The sequence below is a fragment of the Ambystoma mexicanum genome, chromosome 3p (genome assembly GCF_040938575.1).
Source record: "Ambystoma mexicanum isolate Mex_15411 chromosome 3p, UKY_AmexF1_1, whole genome shotgun sequence".
In the NCBI taxonomy this organism is placed as follows: domain Eukaryota; kingdom Metazoa; phylum Chordata; class Amphibia; order Caudata; family Ambystomatidae; genus Ambystoma; species Ambystoma mexicanum.
The window spans coordinates 46,955,542-46,970,491 of record NC_090925.1 but is presented as its reverse complement, the minus strand read 5'-3'; positions in this window follow the sequence as shown (position 1 = coordinate 46,970,491).

Here is a 14,950-nt window from a genome sequence, read left to right as displayed (position 1 = left end):
TTCGTTTATCGTCCACATACAGGTGATGCCGGATATCCACTGAAGAGATGGCTCCTCACACCAGTCCGGAACCCACGGGACCAGCATGAGGAGGACTACAACCATGCCCACTCACGTACCCGTGTAGTCATTGAACAGGCATTCGGCCTACTGAAGACCCGTTTCCGGTGCCTCAGCAGGTCTGGCGGGGCACTCCTGTACCGCCATGAGAAGGTTGCAAAGATGGTGATGGCATGTGTCATGCTCCACAACATGTGCGTACGTAGAAATGTGCCCATGCCCCCTGACGCAGAACTGCAAGCACCTGAAGATGGTCATGATGAGGGTGGGGATGTGGCAGCACCTCAAGGAGTCTGCGAGGCACAGGAGGGCCGTGAAATTCGTCAGCATCTCATAGATGCATGCTTCTAGCACTCACGCCTGGTGGCTGATACATGGACACGGGACTCGTGGCACTGTGTGTGTCTGGTACATGCACAATATGGACTGTACGCCTATGATGGCCTAGTACACAAAGATCATTGTCCACACATCTCATTGGTTGATCGTGCATTGTTTATGGCATATGTGATATCATGTTGAACACCCTATCGACCCGCCACCCAAGTGAGCCCAACACATCCCCTCCACCCTCCTACCTCCCCCCCGAACACCAGTGTCCAAAGATGCTCATTGTCAGTGGGCAGTCGCTATTGCAAGCCCCCTCTGCGGGTATCAGGGGCACCCCTGCCTGTGGAGCGCAGGTTCCTCCCAGATCTACGTTGGGGGCTGCCCTGGACGGAACTTGCAACGGATGATGTCTCTGCCTGCTCACGTCCATGCATGTCCCTAAGGGTTTGTGAGAGCTCAGTGAGCACACGGCGCACTGCGGCAAGTTCGGCACATACGTCTTTGGACGTCGCATGCAGTTCCCCCCTCAGGCTCTCGGTGCTTCTCTCCATTTGGACTCTCAGGCTCTCGGTGCTACTCTCGATTTGTGCCCTAAGTGTCTCAGTTGATGTTTCTATGTCTGCCTTAGTGCCCCCACATCCATCGGCATGGTCCTTGAGGAGCGTGGCCAGTTGCTGCTGTTGCACGATTAACTGGTCGAGGGACTGTTGCCTCTGCTGGGCCATGGCCATTTGCGGTGGTGTCACAGAGGGGCTGTTCGCCTCATGTTGCCCTGCCACAGGGCTTGTGGGGGATGGCCAGTCGTCGTCTTGTGGGTGCCCCTGCGTGGTATCCTCATGGTGTACGGGATGGAACAGACAGGGGGATTGGGACAGGTCATGGATGGATCTGACTTCGACATCCCCGTCTTCTGTGTCGGAGCATGCTGCCATTAATGGGGTGTCACCTATGGTGCTGCTGCCACCAGAGGCAGTACCTTCTGTGGCATCCATTGGGGGGACCTGTGGTGGTGCTGTTGTGGGCATGCTGGCTGCTGGGGTGCCTGTTGATGTTCCCTCCTGTGTGCTGCCACTTGATATGTGCTGCTGCCGTGTCTTGATCCGTGCAGCTGAGGTGGAGGGTCTTTGGCCGTTGGTCTTGGCCCTCTTTGCAGGTGTGCTGGTAGGGGTGTCCTGGAGCTCGTCGTTTGGATCGGACCCTGTGGTGGAGTAAAGGAGGGCGAGCGTTATTAATGGGTCTGTGGGAATTGGAATGGCAATGTATCACATGCATTGGGGTGGTACCTGAGGGTGATTTGGGTCGGGGCCTTGGAGGTGCTTTCATTTGTGTGTGGAGTGAGGGTGCAGTTGTTTGGCAGCCTGCAGTTAGGGTGTGCCTGCTGCACGTGTAGTGGGTGTTTTAGGGTTTTTTAATTATTTATGTATTTATTGTGGTTTTAAAGTGTGCTATCAGGCCTATGTATGTGGACGTTCTCCTGGACATGTGTTTCTGTTGCACTATGTGGGCACGTGGTACTTCACATGATTGTACATTGTGGTTTTGGCATTGTTTTATTTGGGCCACCTACCTGATTCTCCGGATGCCTGCACTCCTTTCTCCATCCCTCCGACTCCCTCTATGCTCTCCATTCCAATGGTGGAGGCACAGATTTCTTCCCAGGGGGTCAGCTTGATGGGTGATTCCGACCCTCCCCCGGTGGCTGTGGCAATGTTGCGGTTGGCAGAAAGTATGCTACGGACGCGTATCCGCAGGTCGTCCCACCGCTTCCTGCATTGCTGTGGGTTGCGGGGTGCGGTCCCCACCGCACTTACCCGCTGTGCCACCAGGGCCCATATGGCCTTCTTGTTCGCAAGTGCCGTTCTGGTCATTTGCGTGGAGAAGACGGCGGCGGCATTCTCCTGGAGGGTCTCTGTTAGCACGGTGAGTTCCTCACGGGAGAAGTGGACCTGCCGCTTGCGGTCGCACGCTTTCTTCGCTACTTTTCCCATTTTTCTTGGTTTCACTAGGGTGGATGACGGGTTGGGATGTGTCTCAGGGTGGTGTTTTTAGTGGTTGTGTGTGTTTTGTGGTTTTATAGGTGTACGGGGTGTTGTTTCCCGTTCCGGGCCCATGTTTTTACTTCCGTTTCCGTATATTTACGGTCGCCGTACTTTCCGGTTGGCGCTCACTGCGGTGTCCGCTAAGATGGGTGGCGGTATTGCACCTAGGGCGCCGTACGGCGGCGGTGTGGGCCGTTTTGGGGTCATTTCCGCCATCGCGGACTTTGCACTTCCGCCATGGCGTGGTGCTCGTGCCCGATGGGTCGGAATGGGCCGCACTTTGCTCCATCGTGCAATGGCGGAAACGCTATTTACGCTGTGGCGGTCCGGTCAGTCGCTTTCCGCCAGGGTCGTAATGAGGGCCAATGCCCTTTCCCACACGGGTACTGATGAACTGGTATACACAACCCACGATCCCGTGGCCATCATCTCAAGTGACAAGCTCCTGGGTATTACAACCACGATGACTCAGGACGAACTACTGCAAGGGATCCGACACATGATGACTCCCGAGTTGTTACAAGAATGGGAGTCGCGGGGAGAACACTATGCAGTCAAGGACCAACTACCATATTTCAGGAACCGTCTATTCTTGCCCAAGAAAGAGCTTCAGGAACAGGTCATCTCAGGGTATCATGACTCCCTAATTGAGGGCCACACTGGAATTGCTAAGACTCTAGCCAAGGTAAAGCGAAGCAACTGGTGGCCCACGTGGCGTAAGGACGTCATTCAATTCATCATCTCTTGCGGGGTATGTGCACAAAATAAGTTGTCTAAGCAGAAACCAGCTGGACTCCTCAGACCACTGGAAATTCTGCCGGCACCCTGGCATACATTATCTCTTGACTTTATCACCGACCTACCATCCAGTCAAGGATACAATACCATTCTAGTGGTTGTAGACTTGTTTTCTAAAATGGCCCACAACTTGCCGTTCAAAGGACTCCCAAATGCATCTAGCCTGGCGAAGGTATTCCTCGAACACATCGTACAACTTCATGGGTTCCCGTCAGTGCGGATCTCTAATCGAGGCACCTATTTTGTATCCAACTTCTGGAGAAAATGCTGTTCAATGGCTCAAATCGACATCAGACTATCCACTAGCCACCAACCCCAAACGGATGGCCTAACAGAGAGAACGAACCAAACGCTCAAACAGTACCTGCACTGTATGTTATATCAAGTGGAAGGGAATTGGAAAGACTTGCTGTGGATAGCCGAGTATGCTTATAACAAATCCCTGCACAGCAGTACAGGACAGACCCCATTGTACACAATATACGGCAGACATCCACGTACCTCCGAACTGGATGTCCCCACGACTCTGGAAATGCCCGCCATTAAAACTTTACATACCATCATTTTTCAGGCCTTCACAAGAGCCGTCAAACATTTACATCAAGCCAAAGACCGCCAAAAGAAATACGCAAACTAGCATCATGAAAGGGCTCCCAACTACCAGGTGGGAGACGAAGTTTGGTTAACATCAAAACATGTGCCTATAAAAGGAACCCAGACATTTCGCCCACGATATTTAGGATCTTTCACCGTCAAATCTATTATAAACACAGCTGCAGTTAAACTGGCCTTGCCTGCCAACATGCATATTCATCCTGTATTCCATGTTTCTCTCTTGAAACCAGTTCAACCTGGAACACGGTTAACCATACCACCCGAACCAGTAATGGTCGATGGAAACCGGAGTTTGAGGTCAAGAACATCCTGGACTCAAAGTATGTCAGAACAAAATTATACTATCTATTGTTCTGGAAGGGGTATGGCCCGCAGGACAGGACATGGGAACCCTGTGACTACATCCATGCACCACATTTGATACAGTGTTTCCATCAAGATTATCCCACCAAGCCAGGGCCAGATGGGGGAACCACCCTAGGAGGGTCCTTGGGGGGGATGGCTGTCATGACCCCTGCTCCTGGCCTTGGCAGTCAGGCCATCTGGGCTGCACCACAGTCTTCTATCATGGCCCCAAGGACCCCATCATGCCCCCCAAGACTCTCTTGGAGTCAGTCCTGGCGCCTCTGGCACGAGGATCATATGGGAAGTCAAAGAACTGGAACTCACAATAGCATTTATGCAACATGGATGCCCCTGCATGGCTCAGTTCCAGAACTGAGCCATGCGGTCTAGCATTTTAGGTGTGGTCGGGCCTGGTGGCACCTGGGATACCTGCAGGCTATATAAAACATGCCCAAGCTGGAGAACACACTTCACGTTACTCTGCTGGTCGCAGCGTGATGCTCACCACGGTTTGTTGGAATCTTCCTCTGCATTCCGGGCCCGATACCTGCAAGAACACCGGTAGTATTCGCTAACCTGCTTCTGTCCTCCGCTCAGAATCCTGAACATCTAGCATCTCGGCGAATGCACGCTCTCTCTTGGAAGCCTCAACCTGGGAAGAACAGAGAAGCAGCATTAGTAAGCATTTATTCTTCAACATTGAAAAAACAACCAAAAGGCACACGCTTACCTGAATCTGACTTGCTTTTGGTCCACGTCCGTCCCGGGCCATTCAATGACCTGCAAGAAGAAAGAAAAGGCTGATTAACATGTAGAAGTGCTAGAAGGTGGTTCGCGCAACACTTTACTCATCGCTCTCCATCTTCTCGGCAACATACAGTCTGCAACATCACAGCGGCCTGCAAGAAAGGGATAACAAACAGGTTAGCACAAGAAAGGCACATAGTGCCACGCTCTGCGCTTTCACTTACCATCTCATTCACAGCACCAGCATCACGGCATCACCAGAACTCCTTCCGCACCTAAGAAAGAAGACGAGACATTAATAGGGGCAATTGCTAAATAAATGAAAAACTGCCAAAACAGCAGTCTTACCTGACGAACAGAGTCACAGCAGGTCTGGACTCTGAGGGGCCCGCGCCAGTGAAGCAACTAGGTTCCGATGTGCCCATCCACAACGCGCCCATGCACAGAACAGCAGGACGGAAAGCGCACCATACCAAATAACAAGGTGAGGAGAGCACTAAGGGGTCGTGGGGTCCACAAGGGAGGTGGGCTCTGGGCTACAAGAGACCATAAAGCTAAACCCAAACTCCTGTGTTTTCAGACCTGGTCCTCAGCCAAACAAGAGTCCAAGGGAGTGGGTCCAAGGTCAGAAGCAGTCCAGCCAGACTGGGTGGTGTCCCCGTGGATACCAGGTGAGCATTACAGGCCCATTACATTTAAGTTGCACTAATAAAAACCTATCACGTTATGGTTATGTTGCACTAATAAAAACATACCAAAATCAGTGGAAAACATGTGTTACAGGGTGTTACAGGGATGTTATTGCTACAATTAAAACCGAAAACCCCCATAAATTCACCAGTTATGGTAAGGTAAGCAACTATAACTCACACCTCCACTGTGCACTGGTGCGACTAACTCCCAGGACATCAAATATGACATAACAATGTTCAGTCTTTACAAGGGGTTCTGTTTATAATGTTGGTAACAAAGTGTTAGGGGTGATTGGGAGGTCTATGCAAAACTACTTAACATATGAACACAAGTACTTATGCAAAGAAAAAATTATGGGCCTCATTACACGGATGGCGGTAAGGGTTTACCGGTACCGGTATTTTACTGGTACCGGTAAATCCTTACCGCCTTACTACGAGGTCCCTTTGCGGGTTGGGGAATTTAACACCTGCTTTTTTGCAGGCGTTAAAAACCAACCCGCAAAGGGACCAGGGAGCTAATTACGGTACTGCAATTTGTGGTACCGTAATTAGCTCCTTCCCCATTCCCATAGAATCCTATGGGGCAAAAATGGGAATGGGGAAGGGCAATGGTGGAAGGGGGAATTACTGCCCCGCCAACCTTGGAATAGGGCGGTAATTCCCCTTTCCACCAAGGCGGTGCCGGTATTTTACCAGTATGAACCATAGCGCTAATAGCGCCATGGTTCACCGCCATCCGTGTAATGAGGCCCTATATTTCAGTGTTGTTCTTGATACAGGAAGTTACTCACATAAGAAATGGGTGCAGCATACACAGTAGCGGTACACTATTTTTATTCTACTAATTTTACCTTGTAAAATAATGAAATATATGCGTGCAGTGTTTTCCGTAATGTTAAGCATGGAATACACAGCTAAAGTCAAGACCTGCTACGTATGTGTGTTACTACAAACAATACATATAAAGACCCACAATGGATACAACTTAGAGGCACATACTGCCAAACTACAGTACAGAAGACAGAAACAACATCAATACAAAATGCCACTGTCATCATAGTTCATCATCAAGTATTCAAATGAATTGTGTGTATGCAGCCTGCTTATTGGCCATAACTGTGCACTATGAGCTGGCTGACCCCAAACCCTAACCCAAATACATCTACAATGTAGAAGAAGGTTAACGTCTTCTGCATATAAAACAACTTTTCCATTTAAATTTGTTTACAGTCAGTAAAAAAAATGGTTGGATTTCATATGTTAGTGAACAACACCAAATGGCCCAGATTTCTGAGGTCAACAGTGATGTCATCAATGAACATTGTGATGTCATCTTTGATGTCCTGGGTGTTAGTCTTAGCAGTGCACAGTGGTGGCGCGAGTTATGGTTGCTTAGCTTACGGTAACTGGCGAATATCTGGGGGTTTTCGGTTTTACTTGTAACAATAGCACCCCTTTAACAAATGTTTTCCATTAATTTTGGTATGTATTTATTAGTGCAACTTAGCCATGAAGTCCCTTTAACACAGTTTGTTTACTGAATTACAAAGCCTGTGGTAGCAGCTGTGTAGTTATGGTTAAGTTGCTCTACTAATAGGAAGAGCACTTTTTGGGAGGCTTATAACTTTGCTCCTCCTGGATGAATCCTTACCAAACTTTGACATCGACATAATGGAAAATAAATGCCCTCATGCCTACAGTCCAAACCACTGGACGGATTTTCACCAGATTTGCAACTGGTGCGGCGGCTTAGCCCCGAAAGCATGCTTTTGGATATCTGGTATAAATCCGTCGAGTAGTTTTATTTCAAACAACCAAACAATAGGTCCAAAAAGATTTGTGATATTTGGGTTTGGACCATGGATCCATTTCCCGGTCTGCGGATAGGCATCCGATTGGCCTAGACGGTGCCATGATGTCCGCAGGCATCGGACACGCCCACTGATTGGATGGTGAAAATCATGAAGTGCGTCAGGTTTTTGGAAACACCCACTATGTTGGATGTGCGCACCTTGGCCAGTGTCTATGGACATCGCATTAAAATCATATAAAAAACACAACATTCCACTTGTCAAAGGTTATCAAACAATCTCTGGAATATGAGGGGTGATGAGGATGGGTTGGGATATGGCTAACAGAAGCCAAAAAAAATGTGTTTTTCATCCCCAAAGAACGCGAGCGCTCCGGATATTTAGGGGCAGTCCTATGATGTTCGCGAACACTTCAGATGTTTGGGGAGATCTGTGCATACTACTGCATTACAGAGTTGGTGAAAAGCAGTTCTTGGACGGCTTATAACTTTGGCGCCACTCAATGAAACTGCATGAAGGAATTGTATTCAAGACCTGATTCAGAATGGGTTTTGCAAAGTTTGGTGGGATTCTATCAAGAGCAGGCAATATTAGAGGCAGGGTCCCAAAATATTGTAAAGGCTTATAAATGTGGTGCTATTTGATGAATCTACACAAAAGTTTGCAAAATGATTTCAAATAAACAGATAAATGTTTGTATAACGTTTGGTGGGATTTTCTCAAGAGGGGGCTAAATTAGAGGGGGTTGTCAACATTTTTAGATGGCTTATAACTTTGATGCCGTTTGACAAATGTGGACAAATGTTTTCAGAACAATTATAGACCCGACCTTGAATGTTTATGTAAAGTCTGAATGGATCTTGTAAAGTTGGGGGCTAAGTTATATGACTATTGTATGTACATTCATTTTGATACTTTTGAACAAATAAAACATGGGCGAATTTCAAGCAAACTCATGTAAGGAGCATTGGCAAGAACCTTAAAGCATGGCTTTGCAAATGTGCCTGTGCTTTATTTTTTGACAAGTGTCATAATGTAGGTACAAAAAATAGTAATATACCTTTGGTGACTGAGGTATAACCTGTGGCCGTTTTTGCCCTGGTGCTTTTAATTTGCCAAACTGCACTTGCTGAGATTCAATGTTTTTTTAATGTGTCCCAATGTTTTTAAAAATAGGGCAAACTTTGCCCTAGTGCTAATACTGTGCAAACTTTGCACTGCACTGGTGCAAACTTTCTGTATTCTGGCCGATGATGTGCTCATTGCAACACAGGGGACATGTGTTGTCTCTTTTATAAAAATATATTGTGAGTGAAAGATCTCTAGAGAGACCACACAACGAGGCAGTGTGCTGAGATAACCTCCACCCCCCGGTGAGCAGCGTCATGATGGCTGAACAGTGTGGATCAACTAAGCAGCTCGCATATTATGAAATCCCCTGAGATTTCCAACCAGCTTAAATATTCCCGCTTAATCAGCTTCAGTGACGGTGGTGCCTGTGGAATGCAGACCAGGTGAGTGTGCAATGCATACAGTGACTGTCTCGAATTCCGCAAATCTGAATCATGAGACTCCAGTAGGGTTAGAAATAGGAGACTACAGGAAGACAAGTAAAAGCCCATGCAGGGAGCATAAGAGTGACCCTCCCCATGTTCCCCAGCATAGACCTCAGCACAGGAGCTGTTCGTCGAGTGGCCGTCACACACAATATTGCAGGTGACAGAAGGTGAGTAACCATCTTGAGTCCACTTTTACGTTCCTTAGTTGTCTCAGTCTACTAGAGTCACCCAACCTGGTGGACATATGGTAGAGGGTCTGCCTTCCTTTCAAGGAAATATCCCATACAAAATGCATTAAGCTACTCCATAGTGACAGTTCTGACTGATACCAGGTGAAGGTTTAATCTGCCTGTCCAAGTGCAATGTATTGATCTCAGCAAATGTGCCTGTGAGTTGATGAAGAACCTTAGTCCTAGGATTACTAATCCAAAATCTTGTTTAACAAAATAAATACATTACTCTCCTTTATTCACCTCTAAATGTGACGATGAGGGTGGATGTAATAATCCAGAACAGGAGAGCCACAGCTGTTCACTGAAGACGCATGCCAGGGTGCAGAGCTGCAGGGCATGGCATGGATAGGGTCATGTTGGCAAGAGCCCCCAGGATGGGACATCACCACATCACCACATGAACTCCAAAGATGCCCTGGGAGGCATGTATTGTTTCTGCCTCACAGGGTTTCCTTCTAAAACCCCCACCCCATCCTGTGCAGAAACCCCGTTGAGTGTGATCTTCCCTTTGAAGCACTTATTTTTTAGCAAAAAGTGCTATATAAGTACTCAATTAATAACATGGAAATCAAAAATATAATTTCACCTTTAGTGAATACAGAAGACATCTGGATAAATCTGTCTTTTGGGGATTTCTTAAAGGTCGAATGAGCTGGTGAAAGCCCTCTGAAAATCATGGTTAAAGAAACTGATCACAGTTACTCCACCTTTCATCATTCTTTTGTAGATTAAGTGTGTCTCTCCTGAGCTGACCCTGCACTCACTGCTTTGTGTGCATACGCCCCTTTTTTGTCTTGCATGGGAGTCGAGCCACTGCCTAAGATACTGAACGGCTGAATCGAATATCTGAGGCTGTTTCCTCTGTTAAATTCGATGTTGGCATGACCCCCCTGCGAGGTCATGCCAACACCCCCTGCGAGGTCCTTCCTTCCTGGCCTCGGTGTCCCCCACATTAGCTGCTCCCAAGACCTCAGAAGAGTGGGTAGGTGTGTTGGGCCACTTGCTCGGGAGGAGCTGGTAGGTGTGTTGGGCCACTTGCTCGGGAGGAGCGGGTAGGTGTGTTGGGCCACTTGCTCAGGAGGATCGGGTAGGTGTATTGGGCCACTTGCTTGGGAGGAGTGGGCAGGGCCACTTGCTCAGGAGGATCGGGTAGGTGTGTTGGGCCACTTGCTTGGGAGGAGTGGGTAGGTGTGTTGGGCCACTTGCTCAGGAGGAGCTGGTAGGTGTGTTGGGCCACTTGCTCGGGAGGAGCGGGTAGGTGTGTTGGGCCACTTGCTCGGGAGGAGTGGGTAGGTGTGTTGGGCCACTTGCTCGGGAGGAGTGGGTAGGTGTGTTGGGCCACTTGCTTGGGAGGAGTGGTTAGGTTTGTTGGGCCACTTGCTCGGGAGGATTGGGTAGGTGTGTTGGGCCACTTGCCCGGGAGGAGTGGGTAGGTGTGTTGGGCCACTTGCATGGGAGGAGCAGGCAGTTGTGTTGGGCCACTTGCTCATCAGGAGCTGGTAGGAGTGTTGGGCCACTTGCTCGGGAGGAGCGGGTAGGTGTGTTGGGCTGCTTGCTCGGGAGGAGCGGGTAGGTGTGTTGGGCCACTTGCTCAGGCCCATCATTGAGTTAGTGCAGGACGAATTCCGCAGGAGTGCGCGGCACACAGCTTTGCTAAGGGAAATCCCTCTGTCTGCAACTTTTGCGACACATGTTGGATTTCACCTTGGCTTCCTATAGCCCCGGCTGTATGCACATTGTGTGATGACTCCCCACCTTTATTCCGTCCTTCTCTCCCTTCACTGCTTCTTGCCCTTGTGTGTCTGTCGCGGTCTCTGCCCTCCTCATCATACTGCCATACTCCCTCCTTTCCTCTTAAGTACATCCATGGTCACAGGCAGGTCTGCTTGCACCTGTTGCCTTTCCCCTGCCATCACCATTCCTAACTCTACACTGTGTCTTGCCTACACAGGGGGGGCGGGCTAAGAGAGGGGTGATGGGGCAACTGGCCCCCGGGCAACGGTCCTGGAACAATTTCCAAAGTGGATGTGCTGAGAGTGTGCAAGACTTCTTCAGAATCATATATATTGTTATGCCTTTGCTAATGGTATGGTATTTTTATTTTAGACTCCGCACCTCATTATCACAGGGGTCTTACAGCACCAAGCCTTGCCCAAATAGAGGTGAGTTGGTACCCCTCGAATAAATCTGTTTTACGTGACCCACGAGGGCAGCAAATTAGGGAAAGCCTTGAGACATGTGCTTGGATGTGAGTTACACGGAAGCCATCTTTTTTTAAGGTGGGGAAATGGCCCATTTTAAATCAAATATGTTATGTGTGGGTGAAAAGTGAGCACATGAGTTTAGCATGTTGCAGATTGCATGTGACTGCTCTATACATGCTGAGAAATCATCAGAAACCAACCTCTGATTCTTGCTGGGAAGGTGTGAGTCTTCCTCCATTTGCGCTCCTTACAATGGTCCAAAAAGAAAAGATGAGGCCCTTTTGAGGTCATGAAAGAATGAACAATTGTACCCATTTTGTATTCACCTGAAAAATTGATCTGCTGCAAAATTAATATCAACATACTGACAGTGTCTTGAGAAAAATGGCCCCAGGACTACAGTTTCAAAAACACACCATAAGAGTTCTCTTCAGGGCAAACTGTAGGTTCCAGAAACCCAAACCCCTGGCTAATGCAGAGGCCTCTCAAACATTGTGTGTACTTTTTTTTAATATATGTTGTGACCTGCAGGTCACAATATATATATATATATATATATATAAAGAAAAGTACACACAATGTTTGAGAGGTCTCTGAATAAGCCAGAGGTTTGGGTTTCCACCTTATACATATATGTGGATCGATGTTTGTGTCTGAAAATCAAAATAAATTCAAATGGATGTTACAAGGAATAGGTTGTAATGTCTACATGTTGTCTCTAAAATGTGTACATAAGAATACTTTTAATTTTTGATATACGAGTAGAAATTATATTTTGCATAAATACCTAATGTGTGTCAGTAGAAATATACATAGCATGTTTTTTGTGGTGGTGTTTTATGCTGGTTTAGAAAGTGGGGGGCTGTCTCACTTTGCAGCACTTAAATGGCTGGTCGTGTCCTCGTTGTAACATGGCCAGCATTGAAACCACTGTTACTATTAACCTTTCATGGCATTCTCTACCCCAGCAACTCTGTCACCAAAGCCTTGGCCGACTGCCCTTAATGTTTCAGCTGATTTGACTTTTTGGCCTCCTGCTGTACTTGTTACATATCTGGAAACATATTGACTCTGACTTTCAGCCTATGGCTACATTTGTAAAATGTCTGCAATGCACCATCTTTTGTCTTTTCTCTTAGCCTAATTCTTAACCTATAATATACTTGCAATGACCCGGCTCAGTCAATCATGTTTGCTTGCCTACCTGAAGTAGCCCCCTGTACCATGAGGCCAGGCTTTGCAAAAATCTGCACTGATACTTCTTTTGTCATTCATGTTTGCTCACATACCTGAAGAAGCCCCCTGTACCATGCGTCGAGGCTTTGCCAGAATGTGCACTCTTGCCTATTTACTGAACTTAACCCTTGGGTCTGGGCATTCCACAAATGTAAACAAATAAACAATTTCAAATAAAAAAATGGCCTTGTAATATTAGGCTCATAATATGGCACCACAGTACATGGCCTCGGAATAATGGGCTCATGATATGAAACCACCGAACATGGCCTCGGAATAATGGGCTCATAATATGACATCACAGAACATGGCCTCGGAATAATGGGCTCATAATATGGCACCACAGAACATGGCCTCTGAATAATGGGCTCTTAATATGGCACCACAGAACATGGCCTCGGAATATTGGGCTCATTATATGACACCACAGAACATGGACCCAGAATAATGGGCTCATAATATGACACCACAGAACATGGCCTCGGAATAATGGGCTCATAATATGACACCACAGAACATGGCCTCGGAATGATGGGCTCATAATATGACATCACAGTACGTGGCCTCGGAATAATGGGCTCATAATATGAAACCACCGAACATGGCCTCGGAATAATGGGCTCATAATATGACATCACAGAACATGGCCTCGGAATAATGGGCTCATAATATGGCACCACAGAACATGGCCTCTGAATAATGGGCTCTTAATATGGCACCACAGAACATGGCCTCGGAATATTGGGCTCATTATATGACACCACAGAACATGGACCCAGAATAATGGGCTCATAATATGACACCACAGAACATGGCCTCGGAATAATGGGCTCCTAATATGAGACCACAGAACATGGCCTCGGAATGATGGGCTCATAATATGACATCACAGTACGTGGCCTCGGAATAATGGGCTCATAATATGGAACCACAGAACATGGCCTCGGAATAATGGGCTCATAATATGACATCACAGAACATGGCCTCGGAATAATGGGCTCATAATATGGCACCACAGAACAAGGCCTCGGGATAATGGGCTCATAATATGGCACCACAGAACATGGCCTCTGAATAATGGGCTCATAATATGGCACCACAGAACATGGCCTCGGAATAATGGGCTCATAATATGGCACCACAGAACAAGGCCTCGGGATAATGGGCTCATAATATGGCACCACAGAACATGGCCTCTGAATAATGGGCTCATAATATGGCACCACAGAACATGGCCTCTGAATAATGGGCTCATAATATGACATCACAGAACATGGCCTCGGAATATTGGACTCATAATATGGCACCACAGAACAAGGCCTCGGGATAATGGGCTCATAATATGGCACCACAGAACATGGCCTCGGAATATTGGACTCATTACATGGCACCCCAGAACATGGCCTCTGAATATTGGACTCATAATATGGCACCACAGAACATGGCCTCGGAATAATGGGCTCATAATATGGCACCACAGAACACGGCCTCTGAATATTGGGCTCATAATATGGCACCACAGAACATGGCTTCGGAATAATGGGCTTATAATATGGCACCACAGAACATGGCTTCGGAATAATGGGCTCATAATATGGCACCACAGAACATGGCTCCAGAATAATGGGCTCATAATATGGCACCACAGAACATGGCTCCAGAATAATGGGCTCATAATATGGCACCACAGAACATGGCCTCGGAATAATGGGCTCATAATATGGTGCCACAGAACAAGGCCTCGGAAAATTGGACTCATAATATGGCACCACAGAACATGGACTCAGAATAATGGGCTCATAATATGGCACCACAGAACATGGCCTCTGAATAATGGGCTCTTAATATGGCACCACAGAACACGGCTTCACAATATTGGGCTCATAATATGGCACCACAGAACATGGCCTCGGAATATTGGACTCATAATATGGCACCACAGATCATGGCCTCGGAATATTGGACTCATTATATGGCACCACAGAACATGGCCCCAGAATAATGGGCTCATAATATGGCACCACAGAACATGGCCTCGGAATATTGGACTCATTACATGGCACCCCAGAACATGGCCTCTGAATATTGGACTCATAATATGGCACCACAGAACATGGCCTCGGAATAATGGGCTCATAATATGGCACCACAGAACACGGCCTCTGAATATTGGGCTCATAATATGGCACCACAGAACATGGCTTCGGAATAATGGGGTTATAATATGGCACCACAGAACATGGCTTCGGAATAATGGGCTCATAATATGGCACCACAG